General features: G+C 37.0%; 1 protein-coding gene and 1 pseudogene across 2 annotated transcripts in view; one reads left to right on the top strand and one right to left on the bottom strand.

The window, feature by feature from the left end:
- LOC106875592 (ceramide glucosyltransferase) overlaps positions 1–16,154 on the top strand; it is a 316,652-nt gene that overhangs the window by 55,039 nt on the left and 245,459 nt on the right. The gene's annotated exons all lie outside the window — the stretch shown is intronic.
- LOC128247491 (5S ribosomal RNA) lies at positions 938–1,056 on the bottom strand (annotated as a pseudogene).

Genomic DNA, 16,154 nt, shown 5'->3' with positions numbered 1-16,154 from the left:
AATTTCCATTCTCCTTTTCTTAGATCATAGAAACACGCACGCACATACGTGCACGTGCACACACACACACACGCTAACATACATACATACTCACTCTCTCTCTCTATCCCTCTCATACATAGATGTTCATGTATACCCACTAGTATATATATATGTGTGTGTGTATTATGTGTGTATTATACACGTATGTGTGTGTGTATAAATAGATAGACATACATACATACATACATATCTATCTATCTGTCTATATATCTCTATGTATGCATATATATATATATGTATGTGTGTGTGTGTGTGTGTGTGTGTGAGAGAGAGAGAGATAGAGAGATAATATAACTAGATGGATGAAATTGCTTCTGAAATTGTAATTTTGTAAAAAATGAGTTGTGAAGCGAAAACATTATAAGAGAGGAAAAGAGTATGAAAGTATGAAAACAGATCTTGAAGATAGATATGAATGGAACAGAAAGTGAAAATAAAAGACTGGAGTAAAAAAATCAAGATATAGAGGAAGAAGAGGGGGATTAATTAGTTTGTAATTAATGTTAAGAGCAACTCCCATTTAGCTTCAGTTGATTTCATCTCTCTCCGTTTCTCTGTTTTATTTTTTTACCAGCCTTTCCACTCAACACTGTTTCCATCCTCTACTCCCTCGCACACTTGTACTCTTCCTGTCACTCATACAGTGAATCGTATAGTGATTGTTTTAATTATCCTTTCTGCTATAGACAGAAGGCCTGAAATTTGTGGGGAATGGCTAAGTCAATTACATCAACCCCAGTGTGTAACTGGTACTTATTTTATCAACCTTGAAAGGATGAAAGGCAAAGTCGACCTCGGCGGAATTTGAACTCAGAATGTAAAAGACAAGCGCATTTCATCCAGTGTGCTAAAGATTCTGCCAGCATGGGGCTCGAACTCATGACTGAGCTAGCCGGGCTTACAGCACGTAGGTTTATCAAGCAGTCACCTATCTAAGTACTCACTAGGCTCAACGTTGCTTAACTTCGATGATTGGATGGGAACTGGTGTTTTCAACATGATATGGCTGTTTTAATTATGTCAGACAGGAAACGTACCATGCTTTCCCATTATCAGTAATTTGTTATTACTAAACAACAAAATGTTAATAACTAATTACTTACTGATCAATTAGAAGGCGAAAGCAACTAATTGTTGTTTGTAGATTGCTATACCAATTGAATTTTTTAATTCACAACTGATATTATGACTTTATTAAAATTCGTTTTTTTTTTATTAACCAAAATTTCATGATCAAATAAAATTCGCATTGTTAGTCATCCATGTCTGTTATTAATATAATCATGCCAAAAATATACACATAGTCGCAGGAGTGGCTGTGTGGTAAGAAGTTTGTTTCCCAACCACATAGTCCCGGGTTCAGTTCCAGTGCGTGGCACTTTGGGCAAATGTCTTCTATTATAGCTTCGGGCCGACCAAAACCTTGTGAGTGGATTTGGTAGACAGAAACTGAAAGAAGCCCATCATATATGTATGTGTGTGTATGTATATATATATATATATATATATATATATATATATACACATATATACATATATATATATACACACACACATATATATGTATGTATATATTTGTTATATGTATGTATATGTTTGTTATTTGTATGTATGTGTTTGTTATTTGTGTCTGTGTTTGTCCCCCCACCACTTGAATGTTGGCGTGTTTACATCCTGCCACCTAGCAGTTCAGCAAAAAGAGAACGATAAGATAAGTACTAGGCTTACAAAGAATAAGTTTTGGGGGCGATTTGTTTGACTAAAAGTGGTGCTCCAGCATGGGCGCAGTCAAATGACTGAAACAAGTGAAAGAATAAAAGAATAAAATGAACCAAAAATTGCTGAAAGAGATATTTTTAGTTTCTAAACACAAAATTACTGAGGTAGATTGTAAATGGTAATTTAATTCATGGAATTGTGGTTAAACACTTAGGTAAACCCTACGTTTTAATTTTAATTTTTAAAGCTTCGTTGTTTGTGCCATTAAAGTACAACATTTTGTTTGACTGTTGGGCCGTAAGTGATGTCTTTGACAGCATTTGAACTAGGACCAAAAGGATCATATGATAGACCTTGTAGACCAGAAGACCATTCATCTACTCATCACTGCTGAAATCTGATAAAATTGGCACCAGCTATTAATGTAGCCAGATTAAAAAAAAAACGCTGAATAAGAAACAGGTTAGTTTCTTTCATTTTCAGGGTGGGGTTGGTGTGTTTCTTGTAGTCTTTCTTTCTTTGTTCTTGCATTTTTTTTTGTTTGCTTTGAGAAAGCCATTATAATGAGACTGTGTTCATAGTAATTATTTTTGGCACTAAAGGAATGGTTTGTTTTGGTTGAGTAGCTAGGATAAGATGGTTGACTGATGGCTAATGACCTTATGATGAACTAGTGTTGCCTGTACAGCTCTTCTGGTGGTAAAGAGAGAGAGAGAGAGAGAGAGAGAGAGAGAGAGAGAGAATCAGTGAGTGAAACAGAGGTGAAGCTAAGAGAAAGAAAGAAAACTGTTGAGTGGGGGAGTGAAAAAGTTGTAGGACAAAATAGTTTATGTTAGATAAAGGCATTTTATCCCTTTTATTTCATTAACCATTAAATTCCTTGCAAAGACTTTCTTGATTTGTTTTTTTTTCTTTTCTTTTTGTTTTGATGGCTAGGAAAGCTTGCAGAAATGGCTAAACTAAATAGATTATAATATTCTAGCTTCTAATGCAATGCTCAACTTCCTTTTACTAATGCTTAAAATACAAAACAGAAACAATTGTAGCGTCGTTCCAATTAGTTTTTAATATTTCATTGTGTATTATCCTCCTGATTTTCTGTGTTACATATTGTAGATATGATAAACCACCTTGTAGTAGTTTTTTTGTAATTCTTCTATCAAAAAGCAAGTTAACATCTTTCAACTATTACAAGTTGTTGTGTGTCTTAAGAAAGCATTCTAATTCATTCTTTCCTTGAACCTCTCTTACTAATCCAGTATTCTTTCTATATTCCTCTATCACTACCATTGATGTTTAGAATGAAATCTTCAGAGGTTTATTTGGATCTTGCTCAAAACGGGGGCACCAGTATTTTCTTAATGAAACACTTTGAAACTTGGGACACTGGTAGAATGTGTCATATAAAACATCATCTTTTTCTCTTAGTCTTCTTAACAAAAAAACGTACATCGCAAGTTATTTCATGTTAAAGTTGTCGTATTTCTGTAATTTCAACCAATGACTGACGTCCATTCAGCCGAATAACAGTAAGTGCTGACTACGTAAACAAACGATTGTCAAACGATTTTGGCGGTGATAAAATTATTATTTCCTTGTCAAAAAATGGCTGAAGCATATTGACAGTAGCTAATAAACCTTTCTATTATAGGCACAAGGCATGGTTTTTGAGGGAAGGAGCAAGTCGGTTAGGAGTAACAGTAAACAGCTGAATACTTGTCAGTGATTGGTTGAAATTATCGAAATAAGACAATTTTTTACATGAAATAAATCCGAATACAAAAATTTTTTTCTGTTCTATAACACAAAATAGATAAGTATACGAAGTTTGAAAGTCTTTCGGTACCAAAAACACTACATAAAACATTAATGAAAACTGGTGCCCCCGTTTTGAACAAGATCCGTTTATTTGAAACAGTACTGATAAACTGCCATAAAATGCTAATTGGATTGGCAGAATACGGCAGAGCTGTGGTTCTCAACCATTTTTTGCCTATAGACTCCTTTGGTTCCTATTTTCTCTTCTAGACACCCATAACTTTTCAATGTTTAAAAAAAATCTTATATTCTTATTATCAAATATTATTAGGAATTGTATAAAAAAAAATTGCTGAAATATTTTGTGTGTTGTAGAAGTATTACCAATTATATTACTTGTATGTTTTAACAATGGAATCTTATATGGACCCCAGTTGAGAATCACTGATGTAGAACAATGGGGGATGAAATGCCTTTCTTTACATGTTTTTAAATTGGAATTCAAATTTTGTGAAGGTCAGATCAACTTTGTCTTTTATTCTCTCGAGGTCAATAAAACAAAGTACAGTCAAGTACTAGTCTTGATATACCATACTCTTCACTTGGTTCTGGGTTCAGTCTCACAGTACTGCATGGTACCTTAGGCAAGTATTTTCTACTGTAGCCCCAGGCTGACTAAAGTTTTGTGTGTGGTTGTCAAGCAACGGTGTGGGGGCAAATGCAAACATATCTGCACATATATGATAGACTTCCACACAGTTTCTATGTACCAAATTCACTTACAAGGCATTAGTTGACCCAAGTCTATAGTAGGTGCTGTGCAGTGGGACTGAATCCAAAGCCATGTGGTTGTAAAGCAAGCTTCTAAACCACACAGCCATGCTCATGCTTATTGTTAGCGAATTTATTTTTGTATTTCACCAGTGTTAAGTACCGGAGTGAAAGCCAGAAGCTCTACACCATCTTTCGCAAATTTGTGGTTTTATAACAATGTGAAGAGCTCTTAATTTTATTATCGTTGTAAGAGTGGTGGATTGGCAGAATTAGCTAAATGTTGGACATTTGTGGTATTTGGTTATGCTACTTTACATTCTCAGTTCACATTCTGATCATACTTGACTTTCCATAATTCCAAGATCAATAAAATAAATACCACTCACGCATTAAGACAAACTCTACTCAACTACTTTCTCCACCCAAAATAAACATTTGTATTAAAAAACCTTCCTTATTGCTGTTGTTGCAGTTGTAGAGATGCAGCAATCCTCTCCTTAAGTTAACCACTGGATTTACTTGAGTATCTTTCTCTTCAGTCTCATGCCTATAGGCATCCACCTACTAAGGATTTCTGTGCCAAAGTCTGAAGGTTCTTGATTTTTCTTGGGAAATATACTGCCATAGTTTCCTGTTGTCTTCTGCTGGTTTGTTTACAGCAGTGTTTCGCACATATGGATCCCTTTAATTTCTGTTTTATTCTGGTGAACTCCCATAGCCATTCAATGTTTAAAGATCAGTTTTATAGATACTTCTTTCAAAATTCTTATTTTGTCTTTCACATATTCACTTGTGTAGGTTTGCAATAGAACTCTTTGTGAGAACATATTCCAGTGGGCAGAAACATGTTGAGGGATGTAGAATGTTAAAGAAAGAGACCTAGTTGTTTCTTGCAATATCTGAAGTACAATTTTTGTATGGATACTTAGAATGCTGCTGAGGATCACCAATTTACTACCAATTTACCAATTTACTGACCAAAGCCTTGTGAGTTGATTTGGTAGACGGAAACTGAAAGAAGCCCATCATATATATGTATATATATGTGTGTGTGTGTATGTTTGTGTGTCTGTGTTTGTCCCCCTAGCATTGCTTGACAACTGATGCTGGTGTGTTTATGTCCCTGTAACCTAGCAGTTTGGCAAAAGAGATTGATAGAATAAGTACTAGGCTTACAAAGAATAAGTCCCGGAGTTGATTTGCTTGTCTAAAAATGGTGCTCCAGCATGGCCGTAGTCAAATGACTGAAACAAGTAAAAGAGTAAAGAGTAGTAAATTCTTCATTATTTTAGAAATTAATTGAAACAGGCAGTATATTTCAACAGAAATATGGTAAGAAAATGTTTGAAGAATCAATCTTTGGTAACTCTGATTTTAGAAAACAGTTTATTTCAACATTTGTCAGTTGATACCTTAATATGATAACAGTATAGATTGGTGATAGTGGAGTGCATAACAAATATGCTTATAAGGGAAACCCAGTTACATGAAATAGTAAGGGTAGAAGTTAATATTATTAAATAATACCAATTTGAAACAGTGGTCAGCATACATTAGAAAAACGTCCAATAATTGTGAATTATATTTAAATATAAATAAGAGGAGAGACCACTAAGTGGATCCCTTGCATGCTAAATATAGACATCAAACCATCCTACCACAAAATATGTGTTTTCAAAGTAGCATGACACTAGATGTTTACAGACAAATGAAAAGAAATAAGCATAACACTTAATTCCAAACCTTAAATCAATTATAAATTAGGTTAGTGATAAAAGGTCAGAGGTTAACTGATAAGTAAAGCAAGACCAGATGAGATGCATGGTGTTTCAAATTCATTGGAGTCACATTCAATTAAACATTTGTTCACCATGAATGGAGAACCAGAAACTTTGAATAACAGAAATGAAAATAAAACCCATTTTTCACCTTTTTAGCTTTTACTTGTTTTGGTCATCAGACTGCAGTCATGCTGAGGCACTGCCCTGAAGAATTTTTTAGTTGAACAAATCGATCTCAGTACTTGCTTTACATCTTTAAGCCTGGTACTTATTTTATCAGTCTCTTTTTCTGAACCACTAAGTTAGAGAGGTGTAAACGAACCTATACCAGTTGTCAAGCAGTGGTAGGTGACAAACATAGGCTAAAACACACACATACACAGTTTCTTTTGGTTTCCGTTTTCTAACTCCACTCACAAGGCTTCGGATGGCCCAAGGGTATAATAGAAGACACTTACCTAAGGTGCTATGTTGTGAGACTGATCCTGGAACCATGTGGTTGGGAAGCAAATTCCTTACCACATGATGGTATTGGAGTTAATTTATGCATTTCTGTGTGTGTGTGTGTACTAGATGTGGTGAGGACATTAGTGAACATGCAAATGGTAATGTTGGTAAATTCTTTAGTAGTGATGGTCATGGTGGTTGTAATGATAACGAGGCAGTGATAGAAGAGTAGTGGTAATAGTAGTAAGAGGAGGAGGAGAAGGAAGATGTGAATATGGTTAACAAATTAATAAGGAAAATATATCACCGGAAAATTAAGAAGCCAGCAGAAAATTAAAGAGCACCAAACAGTAACACCCCCCAACACACACACAATCTCCCATACACTCTAACACACACACACAGATACACACACATGCTCACAAATTTATATATAAGGCACCAATGTAATAAAAGATGCAAAACATAATAATAATAATAATAATGACAACATCATTATTATTATTATTATTTCTTCTGCTGGCACTAGGACACATATTTATGGCAAAGATTTATAAATTTCAATTTATCAACCGCAATATATGTTTAGTGCACCTTAAGGTTTAACCCCAGAAGCATGGAAGGGTGGAGCTGACACTGGTTGGATTTCACCCCCTCCCCCCTCCTCCGAATGTAGTTGGGATAAAAATCTGAATACTGTAAGGGAGCAGTTATCTGACACTGTCAATTCTGCCATTACATGGCCTCATCATTTCCATAATAATAATAATAATTTCAACATGGGCAGCTTGAAAGAGGTAGGGATGAGTCGATTACATCGACCCTGGTGTGCAACTGGTACTTATTTTATTGACCCTGAAAGGATAAAAGGTAGAGTCAACCTTGGCGGAATTTGAACTCAGAACATAGTGACAGGCGAAATACTGTTAAGCATTTCACCCAGTGTGCTAACAATTCTGCCAGATCGCTGCCTTTTTGAATAATAATAATAATAATAATAAACAGCAACAACATCAGCAACAATCATAATTATTTCTCATACTACTACTACTACTACTACTACTACTACTACTACTACTAAGAAGAAGAAGAAGAAGAATCCTTTCTGTTATAGGCACAAGGCCTGAAGTTTTGTGGGAGGGGGTTACATCGATTACATCGATCCTAGTGTGTAACTGGTACTTATTTATTTGATCCCGAAAGGATGACAGGCAAAGTCAACCTTGGCAGAATTTGAATTCAGAACGTAACAACAGACAAAATACTGTTAAGCATTTCGCCAGGCGTGCTAACGATTCTGCCATCTCGCTGCCTTAATAATAATAATAATAATAATAATAATAATAATAATAATAATAATAATAATAATAATAATAATAATAATAATAATAATAATAATAGTGAAATAGAAATTTCCTATATAGGATTTTATAATATTACATGACAGTATTGTTATTAATTATAAAGGGTAGGGGATGACAGAATTGGTGAAGTACCAGACAAATGTTTTGCAGTATTTAGTTACATTTTTGTATGCCTTGTAAAAAAAAATGTAGGACCCTTCCTTCAAAATTTATAGCCTTGTACCAAATTTACAAATCATTCGTACAGTTTGTATGTGAACTGGAAAAGAAAGATGAAGAGAGAGGTGTTGCCCTCTTGTAAATTTGTTGAAAACTGGGTGAGAGTGACAACCATGGCCAAATTGAATTAGGTGTAGAAACAAAACTGATATAATATTTCTTTGACACTGATTTCACACCATTCTCTTATGTAATTTGATGTTGGTCTTGATAAATTTTGTGCAGAATCTTCAAAAGAATTTGTTTACATATCGGTTCACTTCAGTACTGAATTTCACTGGCTGTACATTCTTGTTTGTTTAAATGCAGCAGTAAATACTTGGAGGAAGTGACATGATTGGTTAATTTTAGCTAATCAAATTACTTCATTCTGATGCAAAACATTTTTAAGACTCTCAGATGCAGGCATAGTAGTGTGGTTAAGAATTCACCTTACAGCCATGTAATTTCAGGTTTAGATTCACAGCATGGCACCTTGGACAAATGGCTTTTATAACCCTGAGCTGACCAAGGCCTTTTGGTAGACAGAAACTGAAAGAAGCCTTTCAATCTGAAAGGTGGCGAGCTGGTAGAAACGTTAGCATGCCGGGTGATATGCTTAGCGATATTTCATCTGCCGCTACGTTCTGAGTTCAAATTCCACCGAGGTCGACTTTGCTTTTCATCCTTTCAGGGTCGATAAATTAAGTACCAGTAATGCACTAGGGTCGATGCAATCGACTTAATCCCTTTGCCTGTCTTTGTTTGTCCCCTCTATGTTTAGCCCCTTGTGGGCAGTAAAGAAATAAGAAACTGAAAGAAGCCTGTCAAACGCACACACACACACACACACACACACACACACACACACACACACATACATATGCGTGCGTGTGTGTGTGTCTGTGTGCATTGATGGTAAATGAAAGCATGGGCATTCCTACAAATGGTATTTGTTTGTTTACAATTCTCTGCAAACTGTCCAGGTTTTTTGTTGTTAGATAGACTGGGAAAACTATTGTTTTGCTTGGAAGCAGACGAGGGTTGACGTGAGGAAGGGCATCTGATTGCAGAACAATCTGCCTGAATGAATATTAGGTTTTAAAATGTTGACAATGATGACCATTGAGAACATATCCTCTGTTGTAAAAAGCTGCGTATTCACAGATTTAATGAGACTGAGAAATACTTAGTTTGGTCTTCATTGATAGGAGTGAGGCAGGGAAATAAAATGGCATTCTCTCTCTCTCTCTCTCTCTCTTTCTCCCTCTCCCTTTTTCGCCCCCTCTCCCTTTTTCGCCCCCTCTCCCTTTTTTGCCCCTCTCCTTTTTTCACCCCCTCTCTCTCCCTATCTCTTTCTCTCTATCCCTATCTCTTTCTCCCTCTCCCTGTTCTCTCTCTCTCCCTCCCCTCTGCCTCCCCTCTGCCTCCTTCTCTCACTCTCTCCCTTTCTCCCCCTCTCCCCCTCTTCCCCTCTTTCAATCTACCTGTCACTGTCAATCGCACAGCATATTTTATCTTGTACTTGTTTCAGTCATTAAGACTGCAGCCATTTTGGGGCACCAATTTGAAGAGTTTAGTTGGAGGAATCAATTCTGGTTGGTTTGAGAATGTAAAGACTGTTCTTCCACAGACATATACCGAACAGCATACACACCATATAAAAAAAAACACATACCCATATACATAGATGTACATTGGCGCACACACATACTCCACTCACACATATGCACACACACTTTGATGCGCACACACTTTGATGCGCGCGCACACACACACACACACACACACATTATGACATGATACAAATCATTTTATATTGTCACTTAAGTATTGTTCTTTACTGCTATCACCCGCTTCTGGTGAAGAGCAACTAAATATTTTGTGTGTGTGGTTTGGTTGATAAACCAGAGTGGTACTTGGTACTTGAGTGGCTCTTTGTGAGATAAGACAGAGTAGAATCTATTAGAATTTGAGCTGAAAATGTAGAGGGATGTAACTAAATACAGCAAGGCATTTTGTTAGGTACCATGTCAATTATGCCATTCACGGGAGCCCCCTGACTGGCTCCCGTGCCAGTGGCACGTAAAAAACACCATCCAAACATAGTCAATGCCAGATTCACCTGACTAGCTCCCGTAAGCACCATCTGAATGTGGCCGATGCCAGTACCCCCTGATTGGCTCCCGTGCTGGTGGCATGTAAAAAACACTATCTGAACATTATCGATGCCAGGCCCGCCTAACTGGCTCCTGTGCTGGTGGCACATAAAAAGCACCCACTACACTCTCAGAGTGGTTGGTGTTAGGAAGGGCATCCAGCTGTAGAAACATTGCCTGATTAGATTTCTTTGTTAATTTTTTACAAGGTCTGTGATAGACCACTCCCAACTGGTTACCTATGGCATAATGCAAGGGTGGGGATCAACAAACCTATCATCCAGCAAGCAGTTCTATGGGTAAATGAAATGACAAAGGCAGAAGATTCCCATACCAGCTTAGATGTTGCCTGTGTAAAGGTCTGTGCTGGCTTGCTTTGCTCTGGCAGCCAGTGGAGAGTAAGAATGAACACAGATAAACAATGACTATTGATTTCAAATTTTGGCACAAGGCCAGCAATTCAGAGTTTGTTGGATAAATCGATTACATTGATCCCCAGTGCTCAACTGGTATTTATTTTATCGACCCCAAAGGGATGAAAAGCAAAGTCAACCTTGGTGGAATTTGAGCTCAGAATGTAGAGTTGGATGAAATGCTACTAAGCATTTTGCCTGGCATGTTAACAGTTCTGCTAGCTCGTTGCCTTATACAGGTAAACAATCAATATTGATGAATGGAATGTTAGAACAAGACTTGATAAACCACAATCTCAAAGACATGAGCATCAGACTGCTCTAGTTACCAAAGAATTAGATAGATACAACACTGACATTGCCATTTTGTGTGAAACGTGAATATGTGTCCTTCATGCTGTAATTGTTTTAGTTTCAACTCATGGTTTCTGATCGAACCACTTGCCCAGACAAGTACATCTCCCAAATTAGCAAGTTTATAAAACCTGGTCTGCAATACTTATTTGCTTGTATTTTTCATTTATCAATAGATATGGTTGTAATTCTGGCTTACATGTTTATTTGGAACATCAGAAGAGTTATGGCATCATCTGGTAACTATTATAAGTATTTGTTACATCAGACACAAACAAGAAAGAGATAAATATCAACAACTACTCAGTTTATTCAGGAAAGGTTACAGTTCAATAAGAAGGAATCTTCCATTTGTTGGAATCACCGACACACTGCTTCTATGACTTAATACTTTTCTCATTATAAAGCATTCTTCCTTCTCTCTACACCACTCTCCCCACTCTGTCTACATCAGTCTCCCCCTCTCTCTCTGTTCAGTCTTCACTTTCTTTGCATCATCCTTCTTCTCTCTTAACTATTCTTATCCTCTACTTAGACTCCCCATCTCTCTGCACCTGCCTTCCCACTCTCTCTTCCACTCCCCCCTCCACTTTTCCTTACCTCTCTCTATTCTTTCTACACTCTCTTTTCTCCCTCCTCTCTCTACATCAGCCTTTCCTCTCTACAGTACTTCCCCTTCTTCCACTCTCTTTACACCAACCTTCCATCACTCTACCACACTCCCATTGTTCTACATCTCTCTCTCTCTCTCTCTCTCTCTCTCTCTCTCTCTCTCTCTCTCTCTCTTCACCATTCTTTCTTCTCAGTAGATTTTGCTGTCACTGGATAATACACAAGTCTATTGCAAGCAACTCACTATATTTATGACATATCTAAAACTAATTCACTATATCAACTGCATATCTGAGACCCTACATAATATCTATTGCTCTCAGTGTGCAGAGGTCCTCCTGAGAAAAACAGTGAAATATTCAGAGCTGATTTGAACTCGTTCACTGGTACTCAGTCAGTTATGACCATGGGTGTTCCAGTTGATCTGATTAACAGAATAAGCTAGCTATCCACTTTTTATGCTTTATTGAATTCTTAGATTAGTATTTTTATAGTGTATTTTTTTCTGGATGATGTCATTAGGGTTTTTCATTGTCTGAATTGTATAATATATTGGTGGAGGCGCAATGGCCCAGTGGTTAGGGCAGCGGACTTGTGGTAATAAGATCGCGGTTTCGATTCCCAGACCTGGCGTTGTGAGTGTTTATTGAGCAAAAACACCCAAAGCTCCACGAGGCTCCGGCAGGGGATGGTGGTGAACCCTGCTGTACTCTTTCGCCACAACTTTTTCTCACTCTTACTCTCTGTTTCTGCTGTGCCTGTAATTCAAAGGGTCAGCCTTGTCACACTGTGTCACGCTGAATATCCCTGAGAACTAACTACGTTAAGGGTACACATGTCTGTGGAGTGCTCAGTCACTTGCACGTTAATTTCACGAGCAGGCTGTTCCGTTGATCGGATCAACTGGAACCCTCGACGTCGTAAGTGATGGAGTGCCAACAAAATAATATATTAACGTTAATTAGTATTTGCTCCAGGTTTATAAATTCCAAGTTTAAAGGACACCAAGATCAACATTACCTTTCATTTCTCGTGGGTCATCCTCATCAACATCAGCATCATCATTAAATGTCATATTCCTATACTGACATGAGTTGGATGGTTTGACAGGAGCTAGCAAACTGGAGAGCTATCTGGGCTGTGTTGTCTGTTTTGGCATGGTTTCTACAGCTGAATGCCCTTCCTAACATCAACCACTTTACAGAGTAGACTGGGTGCTTTTTATGTGAAACCAGCGTTAAGAAGGGCATCCAGCTTCTTCCCTCCCAGCCCTACATACCATTCATTCAACACTTGTTCTTTGTACATTATAGCACTCGCTCATGCTGGTGATACAAAAAAAAAAGACAAAAATCATCCAATATGTGCTGTAAAGTGGTTGGCATTAGGAAGAGCACAAAGCTGTAGAAACCATACCAAAGCAGACAGTGGAGCACACAGCAGGCCTTGGAACTGTCAGATCCTATCAGATTATACAACTCATGGCAGCATGGGGCATGGACATTAATTGATGATGATGATGATGATGGTGGTGGTGTGTGTATTTATATTTATACATACCTTCCTACATACATACATACTCATTCACACACACACACACACACACATGTACATACATATATACACATGCACAAGAGGTTACTATATTTAAAAGTAGTCAAAACTTCTTCAGGAGGAATTTAGCCTATTTCTTGTCTCTATGACTTCCTCTGTTATTATTCTAAGTAGCAATTCCTTTAACGATTTCACTAATTGTTTTCATGTTCTAATCAGAAATTATCCAAACCAACATGTCAAAGAACAAAAAGAGAAAAAACAACAACAACACAACAAAAACATAATAAAGACCAAAACAACAAAAAATACATAGATAAAAATAAAAATCTAAATGAAGTCAATGTATATCATCATTGAGTAACTGTTGGTTAAATTTGTTGTAAGAACACACTGCATGGGGTACAGTATACACTAGGAACTAACAGGAAGCATGCTTGCCCTTTTTTTACTATGTGCCATATTGTTCTAGAATATGAGAGGATGTTTTGTCATGCTAGTTGGTTTATATATTTTCAAAACTGCAAAACTTTTTGTGTTTTTCTTTAATTATCTCTAGTATTTCTTTCAACTATTCTACACTGTTGTGAAGATTTGTAACCTTTTTACTGCAACTGAAAAGAGGAACATATGTGTTGTGCTGAACATCACAATTTTACTTTCACCTATTGCAGCAATGTGCATGAAAACAAACATTATATACACGTGTGGTTATGTTGTGTCTGTCTGTTTGCCTGTCTGCCTGCCCATCCGTCTGTCTGTGTATCTATCTATCTGGGCATCTACTTATCTCTCTTCTCTCTCCCTCCCTCTCCCCTCCCCAATCTCTCGTTCTCTCTCTTTCTATGTATATATATATCTATAGTAATAAATGCCAAAATGAATTTCTGTGTGCCAGTGTGTCACACTTTGGCCCCTTCTCTCACTATTCAGTGACACTTCTACTATTCCTCATGTTAGGGTGAGAGTAATAGTAGGCATAGAGACAGTGAGGGCACTAATAGATTGATGGTTGTGATGGTAATGGGGTGATAGCTGTAGTTGTGATAGAAGCAGAAGCGACGGTGGCGGTGGTAGCTGAGGCAGTCAGGGATGACAGTGATAGTAAGAGATGTGAAAGACAGTGGTGATGGAGGGCAAGGCAGCAAAGTCAAAGGTATTGATGGTGGTGGCGTCAGTTGTCTGAATGGTGTGTGTATGGCAGATGTGGTGACGATGGGGAAGGAGAGAGAAAGAAAGAGGTTAGATAGAAAAAAAAATTGTACTGACCCCCAAATGGGAAGACAAAAAATGTTGTTTATCATGCAGCTTTGCAATAAGTTCGAAGTCAACAAATGATATCATTGTTTTGATGAAAATTGTTCATTGCTTGGAAAATATTGGTCAAGTTTAATAAAATTTAATATTAGATCTTCAAGTATGAAATTTGTAGAAAAGAAAAAAAAGTTTGCTAATGTTTTATAAATACAAGGAATAGTTTTATTCATCAGAGTATGCACCCATACTGTCAATACACTTTTGCCATTTCGGTGGTAGCTTGTCCAGCCCAGAACTGTAAAAGCCTGGCAATCTAGAGTCAATAAAATCAAGGGAAGCGCGATTGCTGTTCTTTCCTTCTTTACACATATTTTATGTAATTTTGTACTCTCCTTTCTTTTTCAACCGTTTTAAATTTCTTCTTCTTCTTCTTCTTCTTCTTCTTCTTCTCGTAAATTTCCATTTCTTAGTGTTGGCCACACATTGGTATAGTCACTAAATTAGAACTTGACAGAGAGATATAATCTCCATATAAACCTCTCAAGGGTGTTAATCAGTCAAGAAGGTTTGATATAATCTCCGACCCAGCTGGGTTATTGTGGGATAATTGTTTGCTATGCTAAGTACTAAATATACATAACATACATACTATGTCGTGGGGAAAAGTTGAGAGTGGGACGAGCAGTGTAACCTTGTCATCTCATTTGCAGTTTGTGCGGAAAGTTATGGTATAAAAAAAAATACTACACAGCTTGGAGGGTGTCTTTGGGTGTGGTTTGGTTACTGTTCTGAGGAGACAAGAATCACTGCTGCATCCACCTCTTGGAATTGTCATTGATACCCCAATAGGGAGTCATAAATTGCCTGCAAATACATCATTGTTTGAGGAAACACTTAGAAATGGAAACTGTCTAAAATGCTGTCTTAATTTTTTCCTTGCTAATTGGTAGCCATTGCTGTCTCATGTGTTAACGACTACACTATTCCATTAGCACCCTTGAGGAGCTGAGAATGTATGCTAATAAGGTGTCTAATTCTTTAGCTTTGCTGATAGACCAATTAATCAGAGATCCTTGGGTGTGTCTGGTTCCATTATAAATCCTGATTGTTAAAATATATTTTTCCCTATTCCCTGCAATTTTTCTTCCAGTCAGTATGAAATAGTATCCATTTTCTCCTCTTCCATCTCTATCTTAAATTTATTTATCTTATATTTATCTATTTATCTTATTTATTTATTTATCTTATATTTATCTATTTTATTTATTTATCTATCTATTTATTTTTTATTTATTTATTTATTTATTTATCTATTTATTTATTCTCTGGAGAAGAAACTTATTTATAAGCCAGCAGCATATGATGATGTGTATAATTTTTTATGTCCATTTTGGGTCACATGTCAAGTCCATACCATTCCTTGTGACATATCCAAGTCACTAGAATTCCCTATCTCCCTCCCTCTATCCCTCTTTCTCCTCTCCCTCCATCCCTCTTTCTCCTCTCCCTCCATCCCTCTTTCTCCTCTCTCTCCATCCCTCTTTCTCCTCTCTCTCCATCCCTCTTTCTCCTCTCCCTCCTCTCCTTGTCTTCTTTCTCTTCTCCCACTTCTATCTTCCTTTCTTGCTCTCTCTCACAAGAGCAGCCATTAAAATATCTTATTTTCAAGATACTTTCTCAGAATCTATCATTCAAATTCACAAGTGCACCTCTGTCGAGTGG

This window comes from Octopus bimaculoides, chromosome 3 (genome assembly GCF_046866305.1).
Source record: "Octopus bimaculoides isolate indiv1 chromosome 3, ASM4686630v1, whole genome shotgun sequence".
Taxonomy (NCBI): domain Eukaryota; kingdom Metazoa; phylum Mollusca; class Cephalopoda; order Octopoda; family Octopodidae; genus Octopus; species Octopus bimaculoides.
This window is presented reverse-complemented; position numbering and strand designations above follow the sequence as displayed.